Source organism: Pipra filicauda, unplaced genomic scaffold (assembly GCF_003945595.2).
Source record: "Pipra filicauda isolate LSUMZ 115617 unplaced genomic scaffold, ASM394559v2 scaffold127_size2900866_pilon, whole genome shotgun sequence".
Classification (NCBI taxonomy): domain Eukaryota; kingdom Metazoa; phylum Chordata; class Aves; order Passeriformes; family Pipridae; genus Pipra; species Pipra filicauda.
Window position 1 is genome coordinate 229,380 of NW_024103740.1, and position 23,821 is coordinate 253,200.

The 23,821-nt window shown below is 41.3% G+C and overlaps 1 protein-coding gene and 1 long non-coding RNA gene across 3 annotated transcripts in view; one reads left to right on the top strand and one right to left on the bottom strand.

Moving 5' to 3' along the window:
- LOC113982705 overlaps nt 1-5,781 on the top strand; it is a 72,279-nt gene extending 66,498 nt beyond the window's left edge. Inside the window, exon 5 of the long non-coding RNA XR_003538852.2 lies at nt 4,572-5,781. This is a non-coding gene — a long non-coding RNA (uncharacterized LOC113982705). The remainder of the gene's footprint in view (nt 1-4,571) is intronic.
- Nucleotides 1-9,180, bottom strand: part of MRTFB (myocardin related transcription factor B) — a 71,823-nt gene extending 62,643 nt beyond the window's left edge. Inside the window, exons 1-2 of one of the 2 annotated variants that reach the window (XM_027711158.2) lie at nt 9,111-9,180; nt 6,105-6,149 (exon numbers count right to left, since the gene is read on the bottom strand). The gene's annotated coding sequence lies outside the window, so the exon portion shown is untranslated. The remainder of the gene's footprint in view (nt 1-6,104; nt 6,150-9,110) is intronic. The other variant, XM_039390043.1, reaches the window with a different exon arrangement.
- Between the last annotated feature and the right edge of the window lie 14,641 nt (nt 9,181-23,821).

A 23,821-nucleotide genomic window follows, 5' to 3' on the forward strand; every position in this document is an offset into this window, starting at 1 on the left:
AAAGACTAACAGGGCAGAAACTCTGGGTCAGGAGAGTTTATGTTGCCTAAGGCCACTTTCAAAGAAGTCTTATCTGTTAAACTATTGTGTTCCAATATTTCATTCCTTACAAAGCTGTTTGTTTAAAAATAAATAAATAAGAAATAGAACATTGTTTACAGTAGATTTCGGCACAAATTGCTACACTTAGCAGCTGTAACACATCTAATTTCTCTATTTCTTGGGATCTTTCTTCTAATACAAATTGAAGTAAAAAAAAGCCAGTAAACCTTCCCCTTAAAAAACCAATCATCATTCTCATTTTCCTCAGTTATAAAGGAGAGGGAAAAGTCCTCTGTTTATGCAGAAATGGCAGTAACCAAGAATAAGCTGATCAAGGAGGAAACATAACGGCCCTTAGAAATACTTAAAATCTCAAGAACCACTTAACAGAAATTTATTAAACAGAGAAAAAGGCCTCATGTATTAAAAGATATAAATGTCATAAGTGTAGACTTAAAAATGAGAAAACCTGACTGCAACACCTTCATTCATTCCACCAATTATTTCCAAATATCATATTAATTTAGGAAAATAATGTTCATAAATGTATGATTAAAATAATAACAAAACACCACCAGAGCATCTACTTCAAGGGTTTACCAAAGCTAAATCAGTTACTGGCAAATTAGGTCCAGTGGCACAGAGATTAAATACAGGGTTCTGTCAGAACAACCAAGTGGCTGAATAATTCTCTCCCCTCAGCTGAAAATGTTCTTCAGTCATGGAGTAAACTTCATGAGCTTCAGAATGCAAAAAAAATCCTTAAAACATAGGTTGAAATACCTTCAATATATTCTCCTTCTATCCCTCTGCAGTTCTCTAATGAAAAAGCTCTTACTGACCATTTCTTCTCCTGAACACATCACAACTAGAGTAGCAGTCAATTTATGAACTCATTAGCCTAAAAACACCTGCAGCCATAACTTCTCTCCTACATAACACTTTTATCTGTATAGCAGACATTTCTGGTCTTCAGCAGCATAACAGAAAATATCTTGCTTTAGTATGTCTTCTGATCTGTAGCATTTCCATCATTTAACAGTTATCCAATGTCATTTATTAGGGTATGTTTCAAAACACTTTGGTTTGATCTATTTACTAACACTAAAACACACAGTGTTTTTAGTCATGAATAAATCAGTAAAAACAGGCTGGAAAACCTAAGCAATCCCACTCTTTCCTCAAAGATACATTTTTGAGCAGCACTCAAAATATATATAAAAAAAAAATACTACAAAGCTTGGTTAGAAACTCTGTTGGAAAATACTGATTTCTCATGAAAACAAGATATTCCTTAAATATAATCTGGTCAGATATAAATCCTACAGCCCAGGTTTCTTTTGCTCTTGCCTTTTTTTCATAATTCCTTTTCTAGATCAGATCATAGTTCCTTTCTTCCCCAGACCACTTTAGTACCATTCCTGATTCCTCTCCCTGAATTCTCAATTTGTTTCTATCCTCCATGTATCACTAAATCACCTCTCAACTCAGCTTCCACTTTCCCCATCACACGTGCTCTGTATGCCATCCTTCCTTGATAACCTTTTCCTCTCCTGACCATGTTCCTCAGCCAGCCAGGAGAAGGCTTGGATTAGGCTTTCAAAGTCTGCTACAGATGCCAAGAACCCCCAGGCAGATGAGAGATGCTTATGGAACTGTATCTTTTGGAATACCTTCTGGCTCCACCTGCCCCAGATATTTGAGAAACAGCGGAATTTCGCCCCGTGTGTGTGTCCAGGAGTCTCCCTGTGCTTAGTCTGCACGAAAGGGCAGCACCTTCCCGTGGTTGATCCACGCTCCACGTCCGATGGCGGGTTGGGCTCCACGTTCCCCCCCTGCTCCTGCTCAGAGCATTCTCAAAGCAGAGAAAGATGAACTGTGGGCTGGAATAGGTTGAAACCATCTGCATTTCACCCCTTCCCAGAGATTCTACCTTTCTGTTTTCCCAATTCCCAGCTTTTAAAATCAGGCACATTGTACAGGACCTGGTGAAAGAGCCATCAAATGGTTCAACTGGCAGAACAGAGGAAGGGTGGAACATCTGGCAGAGGAGGGAGGATCTCATTCCAAAAATCACAAATTACACTGTTATTCACAGAAGCAAAGAAAGTTGGTTGAAACCATCTACAGCTGTAGAGTGAATTATTTAAGGCTTGATTCACATTGGAAGATTTATAATCCCCATAAAGATGGTTTATATTTTGCAAACACTGACAGTGTTTGCTCAGTACTTCGTATGCAAGTGCTGCTGTATTATTTGACATTAACATAAAGAAACATTACTGTAAATAACCCATACAAATTCAGAAATAATAAAGACTGCAACATAAAGCAGTAACTTCTCTTGAATTAAGTATTTACTAGAAATACAGTCAGTGAGCTCTACCCTCATAAACTGTGAACTGAAATCAGACACTGCAAATGAAATTAGTGTTGAACACATTAAGGAGAAAATGGTGAGGTTTTGTCTTTTCTGGAGCTTCACACACAGTTGTGAAGTTGTGTTGTAACAGCTCTCAGTACTTACCTAAAACACATGAGCCAAACTACAGAAACACTGGAAATTTGTAAAGAAATAACAGCAAGCCCCAAAGGAATGACCTGTTAACTGATCACCTTTGCCTTTGGAGCAATTCCTTGCTATTGGTGAGATAAAGTATTATCAGCACTTTCACTACCTCCAAACTGTATCTAAGATTTGGATTTCTTACCTGAAACTAGGTTTGCAAAAACACCTACATCAGTACAAGCTCATGTGCTCCTCTGGAGGACAAGCATTAAATTCTGCAATTTTTTCTAAAAACACCCCACTCTGTAAAAGTGAATAACTTAAAAGCAGAGCTGACCTGCAAACACACAGCCTTCACTGTCCATTTGGCCTCCAGCTGCACAGCAAAGGCTGCTGCACAGTCACACTAAATCAAAGACCGTCTGAATTTATCTATTTTCAGAATTTTCTTACTAGGAGTGTGCAAAAATGTATTGCTCTCTTTTGGATGTGAAGTGAGCACAAGTATAACTATGAGAGGAAAATGTGTGAACAAGCATACGGCCACCCAAAAATATTATTGATCTGAATAACAGCAGATCTGACACATCAGTACTAAATGGTGTCAAGAGCTGATTAAAAAAAAGATTTTTTAAACTATTTCCTAATTCACACAGGTTACAAGGCTTTAACAAAAACCTTATAAACACACTAAGGATATTTATAGAGTATGGCTGTACAAAGAGTACAACTTACATACTGGAAATCATTAGCAAAACAGAGGCATTTCTTCTTGGGTACCTGTCTTGAGCTGTACTTTCCATAGAAAAATACGTTTAAAATGATATTTTTTAAAGAGAATATCCTAAAAAATAACATCCCAAGTGACATATCATAATGAAAAACCACACTCAAAAATAGTTCAGAGATTTATTACTCCACTCAAAAACTAAAATAATGCAGAAATGGTGCAGTTCAGACCAACCATAATGAACATAAAGACAGTGATACCATCATTCCCTCTGAACACCTCTGTGTAAGGGACTACTCACACACAGAAGTGCATCTGTAGCACTGTGGGGTGAGGAGACCCCACCACAGACACAGTCACACACCCATTTCCCTGCTTATGTTACATCCCAACTATTCCTTTCCTAAAGCTTTGCTGACATGTGGCTCTAAATCCTGAAGAGCTTTAAGCACGTGTTCAACTTTGTGCACCCCATTTAGTCTCAGAAACACATGCTTAAAGCTTTGCTGGATTGCAACTTTACCAAGCAATACACGTTCATTTTTAAAATCAGTCAGAATGCCAGTAGTTGGAATTCTACATCTCTTCTATTTATTTTTTCTATAGGAAATACTGAAAAAGTTGCCACTCATGAGATATAAGAAACATTTATGGGTATTAACTGGACTTTACTGGAATACACTAACAACTTGAACTCATTTTAATGAGTTTCTCTGCTGAATTTCTATGAGCTACCTCTTTTACATTTAGAGTAAAGAATGACTGGCACACTAATTTTAATGTCTCTAGAATTTTTATTCACATTTTTAGCAACTGTTCCCCAGCCTTCCAGGAGGTTTCTAGAATTAGAAACAAAATGTGGGAATAAAAACACGTGTGTGTGTGTATATATATATATATGTATATAAACTAGGGCTAATCATCTCACAAATTCAGTCTTAGAAGGGTAGAAAAGCAGCGCGTTTTCTTTCTGTCTTTATTTTTAGTGTTTTGTTAATTGGTGTTTCACTAGTTGGTGTGAAGATCAAAAATCAGTTTAACTGTGACTTCTCTCTCACTTTGTTGCTCTTGGCATCCTGCCCAGCTTGAAGCCCGTCTTCAAACATTTAATTAATGGCTTTAGCCAAGTACCCAAATATGAAATCTTAAAATACTGTCTACTGAGTCAACAATCACAGAGACCTAGTTTATTGCACAAGTGCAAAACTGTTACATTAACATCTGGATTTAATAACAGGAATGTGAATACTTTAATAAATTCTGTAACGTGCATTTGCTTTGGAGTTTCAGGATATGGAAGATTTTTGTGGCTGTGGCTTCGACAGAGCCTCAACAACCACAAGGAGCAGTTCTACAGAAGCCATCAATCTTCACCACAGAAGGAGAGTTTGGAAATGTTGTATGCCATAACTAATACAATGCAATTTTGGCTCTTGAACTTCAGGTGCTAAAAAGGCTTAAACGAGGCCAGGAATACGGGTTCCCTGTCTGCAGTGCAGCATGGAATAATTTCATTTCAAGAAGCAAACATGAAACATTCATGGCTGTCAAGTGCAAATAGGCCTAATTTCAGTTGTTGATCTCTCTTTTTGGGCACTCTGCTAGGAGAGCAGCAGATACACTCCCAGTCAGAAACAAGGGTTGTAGATTTACTAACCCAGCACACCAAGTGAACTGGTTTGCCAAGTCTAACCAACCTGCTCTGCTCTCCGTGCAGCCCGAACACAACCCTCCACACACCTTGCCTTCAGGTTAAAGGAAGCTCCCCTCTCTGCAAGTGTATCCAGTTGCTCTTTTCTTGCCTAACTCCACAGTTTTGGGGTTTGTTGGAATACATCCATGCTCCAGATACAAAACTGGGTATACACAGAAGGTGGTTTGTATGTCTTGCTGTCCTTCCAGTCTCTGGAGCAGTTCTTAGCCATGAAAGTCATGTGCAGTGTCTGTCTTCTTCTGTAGAGGTGGAACCAATGCTCTGGTCCATCTAAGGGGGCCTCAGTAGAAATTATCAAGGAGATTTTAAGCTTGGTGCTCTGTCTCAGTTACTCTGAAAATCAGGCAACCCCTCTCATCCCCCCAACAAAGCCCTTTTTCCCCATGCAAGAGGAGGAGCAGGATCAGAATTGTCACTGTTTGGGGACCAGCAGGACACAGAGGCACACAGTTCCAAAACTGAGAATGTTTTAGCTGAAACAACCTAAATTCCTTGTTTTACTGAGCTGCTTGATTTCCCTCCCTAACACCTCCTGAGACAGCACTATCAGCAGCCATTAAACTCCTTGGTTACTCCCTCTGAAACAGAAGTTTCCTCATCTCTACCAGGACTGATTTAACCAAACACTGGGTCTGGTGGCCCTTTGCAAGTGCTGGGCTGGGATGAGCCTGAATCACTACAGAAAAACAGTTAAAAACAAACAAAATGCTCCATAGGCCAAAGTTTTACCTACCAATAGCAAAACTATTCACATTTGGAAAAAGTCTAATATAATCTCTGAAGGCTTGCAAGTCCTTTAAAAAGAGAAAATATTGTTTAATCAGCATACAAATATTTAATTCAAAATTCTAAGAGGTAATTAAAAATGACTTGTATCAAATGCCACAGAAATTTGATAATCACAGAAACTTGCTCTTAGTTCATGTAACACAGGTACTACATATCTCCAAATTTCTCTTTGTATAGGAACATATCTCTTGGAAAACCTGCCATTTTAACAGGATTATAAAAGCAGCACAATTTAAAGGGATACACTTCTCACTAAAAAAATAGCTTTATTTACAAAATGGATTTAGAAAGCTTTAATTATTTTAAGCTACAGCACTTACCTTGTATCTCTTGCTCCCCTCTAAAGCGTCCGTTTCAGCACATTTCTGGTCAGTTGGAAAGTAAAGAAGAAAAACAGAAGTCACAAAAATGTCACAAGGATTCATTATTGTCAAAGTTACATATTCTAGTCCATTTAAGAAATTAAAGCCCTAAGAATATTAATTCACCTTTCTCAGTTTTTGCAGGTTTGTGATGTTAAAGTATGTTACTAGGCTAAACTCCTGAGAGTAAACTGATTCTAATGTGTTCTAAGCAAATGTTTTAGCACCTTTTCTGTTACTACTCAAATTCTAAGACCTTATTTGTCCTTCCAGTTACCTCTGGCAAGAATAACCGTGGTAAACCCCTCTTCTTTTAACTCAACTACAACATATGAGATCAGTTCCAGCTCCTTTAAGTCCATCTTGCATAATTTCTTACAGCTGGAATGTCTTCACACTTGGAAGTTTAAGTGCCAGTTATATCTAAGCACTATAACTTCATTTAATAACAGAAATATATTCTAGTTTTCTACAGATTCCAATGCAATGGACCCTTTATAAAGAAAAAGAAACTGCTCACACAACATTTTGTCTTTTTGCTGTGACAACTCAAACATATTTGTTCCTTCAGCTACATTTAATTTATTAGTACATTTTAGAGTATGTGTGTACAAATATACATATACAGACACATATGATGATGTCAACAGAAACCTAATGCATATTAAATTTAGAAAAGTTCAAGAAACCAGTTATTTTTAAGGCTGGAATTTATCACATGCTGTTTCATATAACATTAATGAGGTTTTCCTGTTTTGGGTTTGAAGCCAAAGGTATCAGCCTTAAAACATCCCATGCATTGCCCAGCCACACAATGTTCTGTTTGTTCCCAGGGATGAATCCTACAGATTGGGTTTTTCTTCTTTTAATGGATTCCATGCCCAAAGGCTGAAGCTGATGTTGTGGTTTCCTTACGTATCAGTGACAGAGGTTAAAAACTAAACATATAAAAAACCAAACCAAACCACTCACAAGGAAGAGGTTATAAGAGGGAAATGGCAAAAAGGCCTAAAAAAAAAGACATGGCCAATGAAAAAATATATTCCCTCTTCCTTCCAATATTTATTTCACCAGTAATCCTAACATTGTTTAAATAACCGTAAACCACAACCAAGCACATTCCCTACCCGATATCATATTAATCCATCATTTCACCAATTATCTAATTTGATTGCTTGACTAACAAGCCAAGGCTCCAATTTACTAAGCATTTTATGCATATAAATACTAAATTTGTCTGAATATCCATGTATTAACCTCCACTTTTGAAGCTTTTTTATACTAACTCATTCAACAGAATCCCACAAATCAAAAAGGTAAATATTAAGGTGGTTTTCGTATTGTTGGATGACTGCATCAAGTTGTTTTCTGCACTCCTCTAAATACTGCCAAATCCTCAAAGCTGTTCTGCACTTCCAGTAACATACCAGGGATCTTCAGCTTCCAGATGTGTTTATTTGCTTAGTAACCAGTGTCATTACCAGACAGCACTCTGTCAAGTTTTAAATGCAAGTTATACCACAAAAATCACAATTTGCCCTAACTCATTACACAGGAAAGAAAACTTCAGAAAGGAACAAAATAAAATGTCAAACATTAAGAGAGTAATTTTATAAAATGCCAGCTGTGTCTTTGTTGAGAGCTTTAAAACCTCAATTAACTGAAAAACTGTGCATTTTTCCATCATAAAGGAAAAGAGGGAGTGTCAGGAAGAAGTGTGATCACCTACCATAAACAAGAACTTTGGAACATGCCATACTCACAGGACAGTGCAAGCTTGGTTTTTTCTTAAGAGGTGAGTGATGTTTAAGTCTTAAGTATTTTAGACATATTTAAACATGAGATTTCATGGTGCTCTGTGCTGAACACACATGAAAAGATAATTTTCTAATGTTTACTTTGTGACTAAATAAATTATTTCCTTTAAATCTTGGAAGTTGCCTGCTGCAGCCAGGAAATCATGGTATTCCTCTCAACTGCACTAAGATAGACCAACAGCAGTTTTCTGCACTGCACACTTGGACACCAATGCAAACCCCAGATAAATGGAATAAAGGCAAAGGCAGAAAGGACGGCACTGCAGCACCCTCGCTCCCTACATCCCGAAGAATGCCAGTGCCACGAGTGCCACCCGAGTGCTGTGGCCCTGGGATGCAGATCTGTGCGAACAGGGGCTGTGGATACACGTGTGAACAGAGCTGATGATATAATCACAGAATCGTCAAGGCTGGAAGAGACCTTTAAAATCATCCAGTCCAACCACCAACGCAGCGCTGCCACTGTAACCCCTAAACCACTGAACCACCTCCAGCGATGGTGACTCCACCGCCTCCTGGGCAACCTGTTCCCGTGCCTGACCACTCTAAAACGGATTAACCAAGTGCCACCTAAACCCCGTGTGTCACAGACAACAAACCGAGCTCGTTAACAGCCGCTGCTCTTCCCACAGCTCGGTGACCCCGCGCTGGGTCACGGCGTGCAGAGGTTTCCCCTCGCGGCTCCCATCGCCGGGCTCGGGCCGTGCCCGCACTGCCGCCCTGCTGCCCAGGGCCCCGCGCGTCCCCCGGGAGCGTGTGCTCCTCTCCAGCAAATACCGATAAAACAACGGGGCACATCCACCCGCGGCCGGGCCGCGGCAGCCGCGTCCCAGGGCGCGGTGCGGGCGCTGCGGGCACCGGCAGCTCCACCTGCGCGGGGCCCGGAGCGGCCGGCGGAGCTGCGGGGCCGCCCCACCACCACCACCACCACCACCACCACCACCACCCCCGCGCCCCTCCAGGGCCCCTGCCCGCCCCCGGCGCTCCCTCAGAGGCGCAGCCCACCCCGGGGCCGGGCGGCGGAGCAGCTCCCGCCCGGTGGCCCCGCCAGCCTGGCCCGGTCCGGCCCGCGGCCCCGCTGCCGCCCGTGAGGCGCGGTCCCCGCGCGGTGCCGCCCCGGCGGTGCCCCCCGCCCGCCCCGGCTCACCCCGGCCCGGCGCGGCCGCGGCCATGTCCGTGTCCATGTTCCTCTCGCGAGCGCTGCGCCGGAACCGCCCCTCTCGCGGGGGCCGCGCGCGGGGGCGCGCGCGTGTGGGAGGCGGGGGGCGGGCGAGGGGGCGGGGCCCCACATCCGGGCACTCGCGCCCCTCAGAGCGGAGCTGAGGGCGTCGTGTGTATCGAGCCCGTAGCGGAACGGCAGAGTCAAAACTGGGTCAAAAAAGCCCAACGTGTGACCCAACACCACCATGTCAACCAGACCAGGGCACTGAGTGCCACGGCCAGTCGTCCCTTAAACACCTCCAGGGACGGTGACTTCACCACCACCCCGGGCAGCCCATTCCAATGTCTGATCACCCATTCTGTGAAGAAATTCTTCCTAATGTCCAGGCGCAGCTTGAGCCTGTGTCCTCTCATGCTGTCACGAGTTCCCTGGGAGCAGAGCCCGACCTCCACCTGGCTACAGCCTCCTTTCAGGTAATTGTAGAGAGCGACGAGGGCCCCCCTGAGCCTCCTCCAGGGCAAACAGCCCCAGCTCCCTCAGCTGCTCCTCATCACACCTGTGCTCCACACCCTGCCCCACATCCACTGCCCTTCTCTGGATCCTCTCCAGCACCTCAATGGCCTTCCTGAACTGAGGGGCCCAGAACTGGACGCAGCACTCGAGGTGTGGCCTCACGAATGTGTCCCCCTCACAGGGGTACAACCCCTGCCCTGGTCCTGCTGCCACACTATTCCTCATACAGGTAATTTCTGAACGTTCGGGGGTCCCTCCCCCGCCCCGGGCAAACCGGCCCGTCCCTCACAGCCACTCCCTGGCCGAGTGGCCCCCCAGGGCTGTGGCCGCCCCTGCCCAGGTGGCCCTGGGTGCTCTGGCCGGGCCCGGGGATCGGGCCCGGGGCGGGCGGAGGCTGAGGGGAGCTGGGGTAAACATCGCTCAGGCCCTCAGCGCACCCCTCCAGGTGCTGCAGCAGCACGAGTTTGAAATTCGAAGCAAAACTCAGGGCATGGCTTCAAATGTCGGCTGTGCAAACACTCGCAAACAAGATGGGACTCATACCTCGTGCGTTTTACCTTCAGGCTTAGCTGTCAGTGTCTGAGGTGACTGAACTTGATTCAACATCAAACCAATCACGAGGAAAAAAAAAATCCCTCAAAGAGGTTTTGGAAACCTGATGATTTATGCTTGAGAACGTGCAATAGGGAACACCGGTGCTTATTCTGCAAGCAGAATATGACCATGCACGCACACAATAATTTATTGCACATGTTGAGCAACACTGTGCTTACAGCAGTGAATATCTAACAAATTGACTTTTACTAATACCGAGCCAGTCCTGTTCTGTCTGTACACTGCACCAGGCCCGTTATTATGCAACCCTGATGCTTTTGGTTGGTGGTTTTTTTTTTTTGTTCACAGCTTAAGGACCAAGCTGCCACTTGGTGCAATGGTCTAATACAGCTTTTTTATTATTTACCATTTCCTAATGTCTAGGAGCCTGTTGGGAGACTGTGTCATGCTGACCAAGCAAAACAAGGTTCTCTGCTCCAAAGAGTTTTTTGGTGCATCTGTTAAGCAGTGACACCATAGGCACGAAAAAAAGGTCATGTTTTAATTTCTTATAGTTTTAAGACAACATTGCAATATGCTTCACCATAAACAAATGCTTTGACATTTAAAGAATTACTTGTTCAAATTGTTTTAGATGGATTGGAAGGGTTATTATTTGTTTGGCTTTTTAAAACAGGGTACATATCTCCTTTCTCTAGATTACAGTCAGCTAATCAGATTTTATCCAATTTCAGAACAAACTAAAAACAGTGACCTGGAAACTTAGCAATGAACTATGTAAAGATCTCATTAAAACCAGTAATTTGCTCCAGATTTACTTCTGTCCCTCTTCAAATGAAATAGTTCAAATGTGAGCCTGCTTTTAAAACCAGAATGGGAACAACCACCGATAAGTACTCAGTTTACTGTGTAGCATCTAATCAATCAAATTAGGGTTACAAAGCAGTTCAGCTGTCCTGCTGTGCTATTACCTTACTTGGAGACAGTCCTAAAACGTTGGAAATTAAGGCAGAGAAATGGATACAAATTCAGTGGATGTCTGTTGTGTCCAAACATCATTTTCTCAATCTGGCAGAAACAATACTCTAAATTCAGGACAGATTATTATGTAACACAAGCAGGTATTGCTGCTAACAAAAACAGCAGGAAAAGTACCAGAGATGTATGTAAGTGGGTGAGACTGATACAGTTAAACAGAGCTGTGCAGTGGAACAACTACTGGAATGCCTTTACTTCAGTGCATTTGGCAGGAACGAGTGCATCTAACATGATCAGAATTTGTGGAGAGTAAAGACATTTATAAATAAATTCTTATTCAGCAATACTACTCTGTTTTTCACATTTAGTCTCAATGGACATTTAGTCTCAAGGAGATTTCATCAGGCCATCCCAATGGCGATGCCTGGAACATATATATTATCCTTTCAAATTACCTAATATTTGCTGTTGTCCTTTTCTGTGAAATCTTCTAATTTTTTAATATTTGGGGAGTAAAACTTTGGTCTAGATAGTTCTAGGAAAACTATTAAGTAACCAACAACAACAACAACACCCTTACCTAAAAGTTCAATAGTGCACAGAAACCCAAAAGGATTTAGGGACAAAAAGATTTATAATATAAATATTAGCAAAAAATTTCAGGTGTGAATGATACTGAGGATGGGATGTCAGATAATTATGCCAAAGAAATTACGTTAGGGTTTTCCCCCTTTTTTTTCAAATGCACTGAATAACAGGAATATTTGCTGTATTAATCTCTGTGGAATGGTTTCTATTCACAAAGAATTCTTTATTTTGTCTTTTCCTAAAAGAATGAGACATCCCTTTGCTACAGAGAGATTATGTTGACAAAGTCCAGTCTTCCTCTTTACCTTTTCTTCCTTTAAGTTAGCCAACACGTTGGAAAAACAGAACCACAGAAAGATTATCTGTGATTTCAGGGGATGGTCACTTATAGATTGTATTTCTATCTTTATGTAAGAACTGAAATTCCACCCTTATTCCAGAAATGCAGATTACCTCTTTAGGGAGCAAATGGAATCTGAGGAAACAAGCACATCCAAGAGCATTGTGTAAGAAATGTAAATCCCCTCAGTGTCACAATGCAGCCTGGAGCATTCTACTTATTTCAACACCTGCATGGGGGAAGGCACTGCCCCTTAGTTGATTAGAGGGGTATAGATGTGGTTCCTGTTACAGAACACATGGAGTATTCCGTGGGAAGGAATACTATAGGATACTAAAAGCCTGAAAAGGAGATATCTGAGACAAAGGTGTGTTAAAGGGTTGACATTAAACACCATTGGTGCTCATTTCTTGAAGGTATTTGTGCTTTTTGAAAGAACGTGGTGATGTGAGCCAGTGAAACAGGAGACACAGCAAATAACTACTTAAAAACAGTTTCTTCTATAAAATCACTCTATGGAAGTTGTCTGGCTCCACACAATAGTTCTTGTCTTTTGAACACCACCTTTCCTGTCTTGGGCATGGACATGTACAACACTTCCTTATTACAGAATAGTTCAATGAGAGCCCTCCAAGAATAACAATGAATTCTCTGTTCCCTTTCTTACAGCAGGATCAGGATAAGGAACAGCAGTGCAGTGGTTTGAGCTGCCAGAGCAGTGCTGCTGTGTGAAAAGGTGCACCCAACATTCCCTCTCTTGCTTTCAAACCACTGTCCTGCTGTTAGAAACAGGGGAACATGAGAAGCATACAAATGACACAGTGTCAGTATTTTAATATCCAAACTAATGCACAAATAAAAAATGTGTTGTGATTTATAACAAAAATGTATTTCATCATGCACTTGCAAGCTGTATACTTAGGGGAAGGACTGTTTATTTAGTAAGACAAACCTTTTTAGGAATGATTTAGAAACTATAGATGCTTCTCAGTCCTAGTACAGGCTTTATATAAAGAATTTCTTCTCAAGATGTCTACACTGTGTTCAGATTTGTTAATAAAGACAATTCATTATTTAAAACATACAATAAAACTATTCTGTAATTAATTTTAAATAAGCACAGGACTTACCAAAATCACCCGTGTCATTTTACATGTCCAAGTCATATCAAATACAAGCAGCAGCAGTGAAATCATCAGTGTACTTGTCTTAGTTATGTCTGTAACAATCTTTGAGGACACCTCAAAGTCGTTTGCACTTTTTTCCAAGCTCTTTCCATCAGTTCTTTTCTTGAGGACATTAGAAAAGAGAGGGCTTATTGCATTTCTTCTCGACCAACAAGTCCATATCTGTGTTGATCAAAAGAAGACACTGTTGTCCAGTAATATGAAGAATCCCTTGCTGTCACTCCAGCCTGGATATAGAGCTTCCCATGAACCTGGAATTGCCCTGCTGTTGGTGCAATAACCTCTGCATCTGACTGCCTCATTATCAATAACAACTTGCTACTGCTGCTTAGAAAAAGATTGTCTTACAATGCAGGTCTTCCAGTCTATTTTTCTTTTTCTGATATATAAATATCTGAAAAATGTATACAAGAATCACACCAGCTTTCAATGGAGGAAATCCAATGTCACTCAATAAAACCACATTCTCTGTAAACTCTAGTGAGGAATTTTAAAAAACATGAGCATAAATTTTCAAGTAGGGTTTTTTTTGTTATCCTAATCTTGAGACATTGTGATTTGTAACATCCTTCCCAAGAAAGCACTCGAAGCCTGTGTCTGCTAACACAAATAGCTGGAGCACTTAGTTTAAAACAGAACCAAATTTATGCTATTTCAGAGCTTAGCACCTACTCAGATGAAGTGTATCATAGTTCCACCTCTCTCCAAATAGAAATGCCATGTAAATGAATTATATTAAACATCAGAATTTCTAGTTCTTGTTATTTATAGGTATAAGAATGTTTTTTGAAGCTGTTAAGTTTTTTAATTCTGCTTTAGAACATATTGGAAACGTACCTTCATTGAAGCACTGAAAATTCATATAAATCAGTTTCTGCACATTACAATTTAAGCATTTCCCAGAATTTCTGTAAATCTGCTTTTACACCAGAGCCCCAGTGAACCACTTGGGGTTTTCTCTGTTCAGGTTGCAATTAGTACATAGTGTGTGAGGCTTTTTGCTCAATGGGACTGTTTATTGAATGATTAACCTCTAAGAGGTTTAATTACACATTGTAAGAATTCAGATGCTGAGAAAAGCATTTTGTGATCCTTGTTCTCTGTGCCTGATATTTTTGTTAGAAAGTACTTGCAGTTTTTCCAGCACAGTCCACAAAAGAACAATTAACATGGAAGCTCAAGAGAAGTTCCAGTACAGAAATTGCAGAAATTGCTGCTTATTAGGATATTTTGGTCAGGTCTGAGCTAGAGGGCAGAGGAACATGCAGAGGAAACTTTCTAGTAACAATGCAGATGTGGTTATCTTATTCTTATTTTCTAGAGAGTTAAATCCCTATTCCTTTGATATCTTAGCTTTTGCAATATCTGTCATCTGTGCTCTTTCATAATTTTAGGCAGGTTATATCCTCAAAGACTTGGACTGCCTGCAGAAAAAGAAATTCAGTTGTTAGCCTTGGCTCCCAAAGCCAAGTGCCAGCTCCATATTTGATGGGAGATATTGCATTTCATGTTAGAATTCACTGAGTAAAGACCACAATTTTGCCACATAACGTGCTGGATTACAGAATAATAGGACAGTTAGTTTACAGCTGAGCAAGCTACTTTGAAACTAGGGCAAGAACTACTATGGCTTTTCTTAGTGCCCTATAAATTGTAATTATTACGTTCCAATATATTCCTTAAAGGCCTGAGATCAAAGATTGACAAAACATGCTATGCAAGGACAAAATAACTACTTTCTGCAAAGAGCTTTCTCCAAAGGACCTTTAGAGCTATTCAAATAACTGAGGGGGAAGAGGATAAGTTGTTGATTCAGTGTTATTTGGATTTGAACAACCTTTTAACACTCTGGTTGCACAGGCCCTCACAAAATGGCAGAATAGTTAAAAAGGGGTGGTTCTCTCACAGGAGAGCAACTCCTGGAGTTTAATAGGAAACAAAGGATGGGATGTTTATGTGAAGTGTCTCATTGTGGCTGCTCTTAGAGAGAGGATGCTGGACCAGATGGGCTTTTTGTGTAAACCACAGAACCAGTTCTTAGTTCTGTTGGACGAGGAGACTGAAAGAGGAGAAGACAGAGTTTATCAGGGTAATAGTGAAGAACTAAGGCAAAAAATATGAAAACCTCCCACCAGCTTACTGGTTAAAGAAGCAATATAAACCAGTATTAATTGAAACAGCCCTGTTACAGAAACAGTAGGCTGACCTTATCTCTGCCATGAGTTTTTTGTATTCTCTAGAGAAACTTCCAATGATTTGAACCCAGTGATTATCCAGAAGGGCCCCGGTGTCTGGAAGCAATGATCCTGTAGTTTTAGTCTCCATTGCCAACTGTAGTCATGCTGACCTTACTGAATGGAGCTCACTGCAGGTCAGCAGTGGCTTCTTGTGCAAGAAAACAGGGTTACACTTAGAGTTAGATCTCAGAAAGTACTCATGAACATCGGCTGGTACTGCATTGGGGTTTGCAGCACTACCAAACAGGAGTTGTTTTTATTCATTGTAAATTCAGTCTTGTACTGAAGCTTTAGCAGTCTGTCACAAGAAATGGATATATCTACTGATGGCATTTAAATTCTATTTTTTCACTCTAGTTTGATCCTTCCAGTGGCTTATTTTCTCTAATTCTCCCAATGGCTTCCCTGTTTTGGCTGTTTTTTCCTGGAGTACCTGTATCCCCTCTATCAGCCCATTTTGCCTGCATTAGACTTTTCTGCCTGTTTTTCCTGTTGTGTGGATGCAGCCCCACCTTTGAACACGTGTGTATTCCATCTCTGCAGCCTCCATGCCTCTTTTCTCCTCATCTGCCTGTTCCCTTCAGCAACAGGACACATGCCAGGGACTGCTGTTCTTTCATGTCTCAGCCACAGTCCTGCAGTTTTGCAGGAATTGGAGGCTTGCAGGGATGAGACTGAGTTGGCAACAGGTCTGCCTACTTACCTACCCCTAGGCTGCAGGTTTGGTTACCTGCTTCCTGTCCTTCTGCTCAGCTGGGGGAGAAAAAAAAGAGACAAACAAAGATTAAAAATGACAGTCTCTGCTTCTCTTTCCTCCAGGAAAAGTGTAGGTCCCCAGATATTCCTGGGCAGTCAGTGGATATAAGTGCCCACGTTATTAAAGCTATTCTGTTGATATATTAATTTATATGAAACAAAAATCTTCCCTAAGCAATACTCCTTGCCAAGACAGTGATGGCCTAATCAGTGGCCATGCAGCTGCTCCAAGGCTGGGGGGTGTAGCTGGGTATGGGGCCAAGGTTAGTTGTTGCTTCTGTGGGTGCTGAGGCACCTGGGAGGATATGAGAAGTCATGGACTAATTATCGTGTGTGGATTTGGGCCAGGGGCTGTGTGAGAAACAGTTGTTAGCTGGGTGGCTCTAAATGCTGCTACAGTTAGACAGGAAGGGTTGGGAAGCTTTCAGGGTATCCCTTTGGGAAATGCTTTTCTAGAGAGCTGAGGGTACATCCTGTGGTTCGGCAGAGGACCCCAGAATCTCCAGTCAGTCTCTTGCTAGTGCTTAAAAACACCTTCACAAGAAAGAAGCCTGTGTGATGGTGGCTGTGGTCTTATTTACTGCTACCCTGGGGAGAGACTGGCAAGAAAAGGTATCATTTATCACCTTGGAGCTGGTTTAGCAGACCGTGCAAAAACCTTCTGCCTTTCCTGTAGAAGGGTAGGAAAAGACCTGCTGTAATGTGAATATTTCCTCTCCTTGGAAGGCACCTCCAGACCACAGACTGCTCAGGATGGCCTGTGTTATTCTAGTTTATGATTTATTTTTTCCGTGGATATCAAAGATGGAGCTGATGGTCAGTTTGCACTTTCAAATGATTGCTCATTTTGTTTAACTGAGTTACCAGTGTAGTGTGGTTAAACTGCAGACTCATGGGCTCGAAGTGTGAGGAATTAACAGCCCACAGTTTGTGAAAGATCCCGAACTCTTTGTCGCTTGCTTCTCGAGGATTTCTGAAATTTCTGGGAGCACATCAAAGCGTTTGTGGAGAGGGTGTTTGCAGTGGGGATGTTTGGTATTAGTTTTGGAATGTTGGCAGCCAGCCCTTTACTTCTAATTAAATGAGAGAGAATTTCTAGCAGAGGGAGCTAGTTAATTTAATTTTAATTTTTGTCATAATGCCCAGAGCACCGAATGGGAGTCTCATTGGAACATCTTTAACACAGATTGAAAGAATTAATACAATTAATTCACTACCACCACAGGAAAAATTCTGAGATTTTGTTTATACAGTTTGAAATTGATAATGAATATACAAAACCAAATGTATTATACTCTTGCCTTTTCCATGATGCAGGTTCAATTTCTCATGGAAAGCTCACAGCTGAGAGGCAGAAAGTGCTTCGTGGGAGATGGAGGCTCTTGTAATTCCTTTTTGGAGACTGGAGAGTCCACGGGCTACTTGTCCCAGGTAGTAACTGAAACCTTTTCCCAAGGGATGCAGCTATCTTAGTGCTTGTCTTGTTTTGTTTTAGAGCCTTTTGAAAAATACAGTTATAATGAAAACTTGGCAAAAGAACAGTTTAAAATGTAAAAATAGCGAAATGTGTGGAGGCTGCTGTTCATTTTGTAAGGCAGAGCTTGTGACTTAAGAATGCTGCTTAGCAACAGATGGGGCGAATCTGAAGGTGATCACATAATTTTGCAGTCCCTGAAAATTAATTATTCCTGTCTATTCTGCCTTTTAAGTGCCGTCCTTTTCACGGCCCTGTTCTGCTTGGGCTGAGGGTGTGAGGTGGCCGTGTCACCCAGTCCTGGGGTCCCCCATCCTCACCCTGATGCAGCAGTGATTGGGCTGCAGGGCTCTGCTCAGGCTTCTCCAGTTCTCTGTCCCACTGTGCTGGATGTAACATGTCCTGATCCATATGGAACAGGGCCCCAGGTGTCCTAGAGGGAAGGAAGGACAGAGCCAGGCTGTGCAGTGTCTGCAGAGGGTGTCCCTTCAGCACACACTCCTGTCTCTGCAGCACCATCCTCCCCAACCCTTGGGGTAACTCCTCCTCTGCAACTCCTTCTCACACCTCGGCCACCAAGAGCTGTTCTTCATTTGTCTTTTTCTGACTTGCAAAGAGCACAAGGTGGCTTTTCTCTCTAAGTTTGATTTCCTTAAGAAATTATTCAGATTCCAGATTGAAAACTTTATTTTATGGTATTGCTAATGAAATCTTGGCAGATTGTGGCATTTGGGAATCTGTGAAGTTCCCATTTGATTCATTTGCCACTGCCATCATTCAGCATGCACGGGGTAGAAGCATAAATACTATGTTATAAATTGGCAAGTAGTGTTTGATTTACTTATCTGCAGATGCTTTCCCTGTGAACCAAGACTTATGTTGACCAAGTCATTAATCAACTTGGTGGGCTTAAAGTATAAACATCTCATGCCCAGCTGAAAAATTAATTTGCATAAATACTTAAGGAAGCAGTGATTTGCATTCATATTTAGCTGGTATCTGCCACCAGGGACGTTTGTGCTGTTCCCTGGGTGAGTTGAAACTCTTAAAATGCAGTTTTGACACAATGTAGCACATGAATTATTTAGAACAGTTACATTTTTCTTTGTTTCTTGTTGGCCCTAAAGCAAGGCACTTTCAAGGAGGGATACTGGTTTTTCTCTGCATATAGCAGTGAGAAAACTTCAGGGTGAATTATTCAAGGTATCGATCAGGACCAGCAGATTATAAGATGATAAAACCAGCAGTTTATAAGAAGTTTTTTTGTAAAGCCTATCACCATATATCGATTATTCTCATTACTTCATAAAAATGTATTTAAAGGCTTGGGTTTTAAAACTTTGAAGCTACTTCCTCCCTCACTGTATGCCTTAGGGACACATAAATCCATTTAAACAAACAGAAAGGATAATCCTTTTTATAAAGAAAGTAGAACAGTATTTCCCAGTATATAAATAGGCACTAATAAAACTAAGGAATATTTAGTATTTAAACCTTCTGAAAGGAAGATCATCTTGCTGCCTGGTTTGTAAGAAGGATATACTTTACCTCCCATGGCATAATTATTTACAACAATGCATACAGTGGCCTTTAAGTTTTCTTGTGTTTTTTTCTTACCAACTAGCATAATAATGTCTGGTAGCAGAGACAGGTGACTGTGTGCTTTACAGAGCTCCTAAAAAGTGCAGCTGGGAGAAGTGCAATCTGTCCACACATCTGCTCCATGATTCTATTTTAAGAGCTCCAGAATGAAAAGCAGCATAATGAAGGTGCTGATTATGACTTTCCAATAAATGTACATGTGAGGAGCCGTGCTGCAGGATCTGGCTCGCCTGATCCTGCTTCTCTGAGACTGGACAGAAAAGAGGATGCATAGGGAAGCCTAGATGATGTATTCCCAGCTCCACCAGTTTGTACCTTATGGACTTTCTGAACCATATGAAGGGTGAAAGCACAGACAGTGCACAGTGTGAGCTATTGGTGATCAAATATTGGTTCCAGAGAGGGATCTGTCTTGGAGATTGTGCAGGGCCATGTTAAGGTTTTTAGGCCTCTCTGGCATAGTGCTAATTGGGAACTAAGGTGGATTTGTAGTTATAAAAGTTGGGATAGTGTCCCTGAGCAAGTAGTCTGATACATGAGTATATTGTGGAGTGCTATTGCCTGTTACCATGAGTGCCAGCTGTGTGTGCTGCGTTTGGAAACTGTTTAGATATTTGAATGCTATTTTAATAGAAATGAATTAGTTTTTTGTACCTATGGGAAATCTTTTGGTGTTAGCAAATATTTTTTTCTCTCCCCATGTTAACAGATACCTTGAGAGGCAGGACAGATGTTAATAAACACAGTTACAGAAGTAGGTTTAACCACTGGGACTGTTCAGCCTGGAGAAGAGGTGACTGAAAGGGCACCTCCTCAATGTCTGTCAGATCTGCAGGGAGGGGGCAGAGGAGGGACCGGGCTCTGCTCGGGGGTGCCCAGCAATGGGACAAGAGGGAATGGGCAGGAACTGATGCTCAGGAAGTTCCACCTGAACATGAGGAAGAACTTCTTCCCTGTGCAGTGACCGAGCACTGGAACAGATTGCCCAGAGAGGGTGTGGAGTCTCCTCAGTGGAGATATTCCAGAACTGTCTGGACACAATCCTGTGCCGTGTGCTCTGGGAGGACCCTGCTGGAGCAGGAGCAGGAGGTGGGACCAGATGATCCACTGTGGTCCCTTCCTTCCAACTTTACACAGTCTGTGATTCTGTTACAAGCAAGGAAAAAGGCCTGGGAAATACTAATTGTTCTTAAGTCTATTACTCCTCCAATGCACTCTCATAAAACGAAACAGAGCTCGAATCTAAGCTGCTGATTTGTACTTAATGGAATATCTAATTTAGTGTTTATTTTATTTGCTAACAATCTTGTTTACTGGCATTTGAACTAAATTTCTGGCCTTATTCTTTCTTTATTTTTTCCAGTTAGAATGAAATAGGCTGGTGTATGGATTATTTGCCTGCATTGAAAAAAGACTTGTCTCCCAAAAGGTACATTATGAGAACTGTTAAGGAGTTAAATAATAGATAGCTGGTACAGAAAGTATAAGTTTTTACATATTCTCAAAGGCAAAGAGGCAAAGGAAAAGTATTGATGTGAGAGTAGGGGATAGGACATGGATCTCCTCTGCAGACAAGACTGAGGTTGCATAACCGGTGCTTCCCCGCAGTTTCCCCTCTACCTTGGCGAAAGTTGATTAAAGAGTTCTAATTTCTATCTCAATCTATTTTATACAGTACTTATAAGATGCCTAGATCCTCCAGTTGGCATCTACACACAACTGGGAAAAAAAGCACCATCACATAGCTGCTAATTTGAGCTTCCAAATTGAAGGTTTCGATGTTCAGTTAAGACGCAATTAGTTGAAAATGAGGCATTATGTACCAAAATCTCCATGTCAGCTTTGAAACTTAAGCTTATGATGAAGTAAGACATTTCAGAATTGAAGTTATGGCTGCATTTTCTCTTCCTCTCCAGGCCAAACATGTGTTCATAATCCCTTCTACTTACTCATTATTTCTTAACACACAATAGTAAATTAGGTCCACATGAGCCTTTCAGATAAATAAAACCAGATCATAACTGATTTGGTCTGGAGCCCATTTTGAAATCTGCCAGTTTAAGCAGCGTGGCCCTAAAAATGAGGGTCAAGCTAATTACAGCTGCTCAGAAATCCAGATTTTCTAGGTCTGAAGTGGGTCCTGCCTGCCAGCCTGAATTTCTCTGTAGTATTTAAAATTCACTCTTTGAACAAGGACTTGAACTGAGAAAGTCTAGCAGCAAAACAGTAACTTCTTGGTTCTTGACTCCATGCTACCACTTAATCCCCAGCTTCCCTCTCTTACGGGGGAGTTAGAGATGACCCAGAAGGCAAGATTAACCTGGCTTCTAGAGGGGTTTTATTGGTGAGTTCATGCCATAGCATAGGTGTCATATTGGGGCCCAAAGCTGTACTGGAGGTGGCAGAACATGTCTGCGTGTGACCCAGGGTGGATCTGTGCATCAGGCCTAGGAATAAAGGGAAACCTCAGTGTATCTTACTCAGGGGATCACCAGACACTTACTGCAATGAGGACTTTTACCTTAAACTGGTAATAAGCACCAGCACATCAGAACTGCATAAGCCTCTGGAAGGGTATGAAAGACAAGCCGTGTGAGGTGTGAACTGCCCCGGGAGTCAGTGCTCAGTTTCAGTTTCACACTTTGTCGCTGCTTTGTCAGCTCGGCCATATCCCTTTGCCTTCTGTTTTTCTGGCTCCCTATTTGTGAGATTAAATAAACACATCACCAAGTGCAGGACAGAACTAAAGCTCTTAATTTTATAACCTAGCAAAGAGACACAGTACTCTCCTTATAGAGTCTCTGTATTTGACTAGAGGTTGTATTCTTTCAACCACAGAGGGTCAAGTTAAATGAGTTCCACTTATGTCCACAGTCATTAAACAGGACAATTACTGTATTAATATAAGAAATCACCAGCAAGTCCATGAGCAAGCCTACTCTGCTACTGGACAGTCCTTCTACTTCCCTCTGAACTCTGTGAGTTGTACCTCATCTATTTGTTAGTGCACACACTGAGACATAGAGTCATGTATGGTACTGGTACATTAAAAGCAAAATACATAAAAAGGGATTAAAAAAATATTATTAAGCCTTTATAACCTATTACAGCTTAAGATTTAATGAAAAAGTTGAAAAAGTAATTACTATACCTGTTTAAGTCTTTTTTAAATTTTTTTTTTCTTCTAAGATAAAATTTGTAGTTAAGTTCATCATTTTTAACTGTTATTAAGCAAGGTAAATATGGTCTGGAAAAAATATGATGGTAGTCTTCCCTAATCGATTGAGAGTACTTGGAAGCTTTTCTTTTTCTTTCTTTCTTTAATTTTTTCCTTATATTTTCCATGGAAGAAACTTCATCTTTAATCTGGTTAAAATCCTTGATCCAGTTTTAGAATTTGAACTTTCAACTACTTTTATATTCAGCAAACAAACTCTCCAAAACTTCACTTATGTGCAGAATGCTTAATTCTTGAAATATTGCACTGTTCCTAAAACTGCATTTAGATAAAGCTGTTCACCTTAATATGATATAAAAAAAACAAACAAAGGAGAGGAGAAAGTTCTGACTTGCAGAAACAATCCTAGCTGGCTGTTCTGGGAATGATCTTCAGAATTAGCTCATTATTTATTCTTGGTGCACTCCACCAATTAAACAAACAGTTTTATATATAGAAACAGGGAAAGGCTTAGCTTACTTTTCCAGGGTCATTTCCAGAGACTTGGACACTGAGGATGTGCAGGCTCATGTTACCCAGCCCAGCAGGTTGTGTGTCTGTGGATGTGCCAATGCCCAGTGTGATGTTACACAGTACAGCTGATAAGGAAAGGAAAGGCAGAGATTCCTGGGAGATATCAGCTGAAACTCCTCGCTTTGGGTAATAATAAATGACTTATTCAAGCCACTAGAAATATGGCAGGAATCCCTAAGGAGGTGCTGGGGCTGAGAACCCACCCCCCAACCACTATATTTTAATATCAATGTCAGTTTAATAACTACAGTCTTTGATAGGAGATGATTAAGGTGAAAGAAAAAAGAAATACCACTGAGGGACAGAGGACCCTAGAAATGGAATCCAAGCATTTGTTTACAGAGGGAAGCTCTTACAAACAAATACAAGGTAAAATGCAAGCTGAGAGAATAGTATCTATTTAACTAATATTCCTAGGAAGACTGCTTTATAGCAGTTGTGGATCGAGGTAATTTTGCCATGCTTTAAAAGAAAAATCACACTAAAATTAGCCCATTTTGATATATTGCAGCAACATCTTCTGTTTAGACAACAAATCATAGCAGTGTGGCAGCCCTGGTTACCCTTACTAAGTTCAGGAAGACTAAGGAATTCATCTCTCAGCTAAATATTGGCTGGCCAAGCTACTGAACAGTTCTTCCCTGTTTTCAAGGTCATGGCTGAGAATATTTCTTCCTCTTTATTTATTGCAGAGAAGCTTGCAAAATACACATCA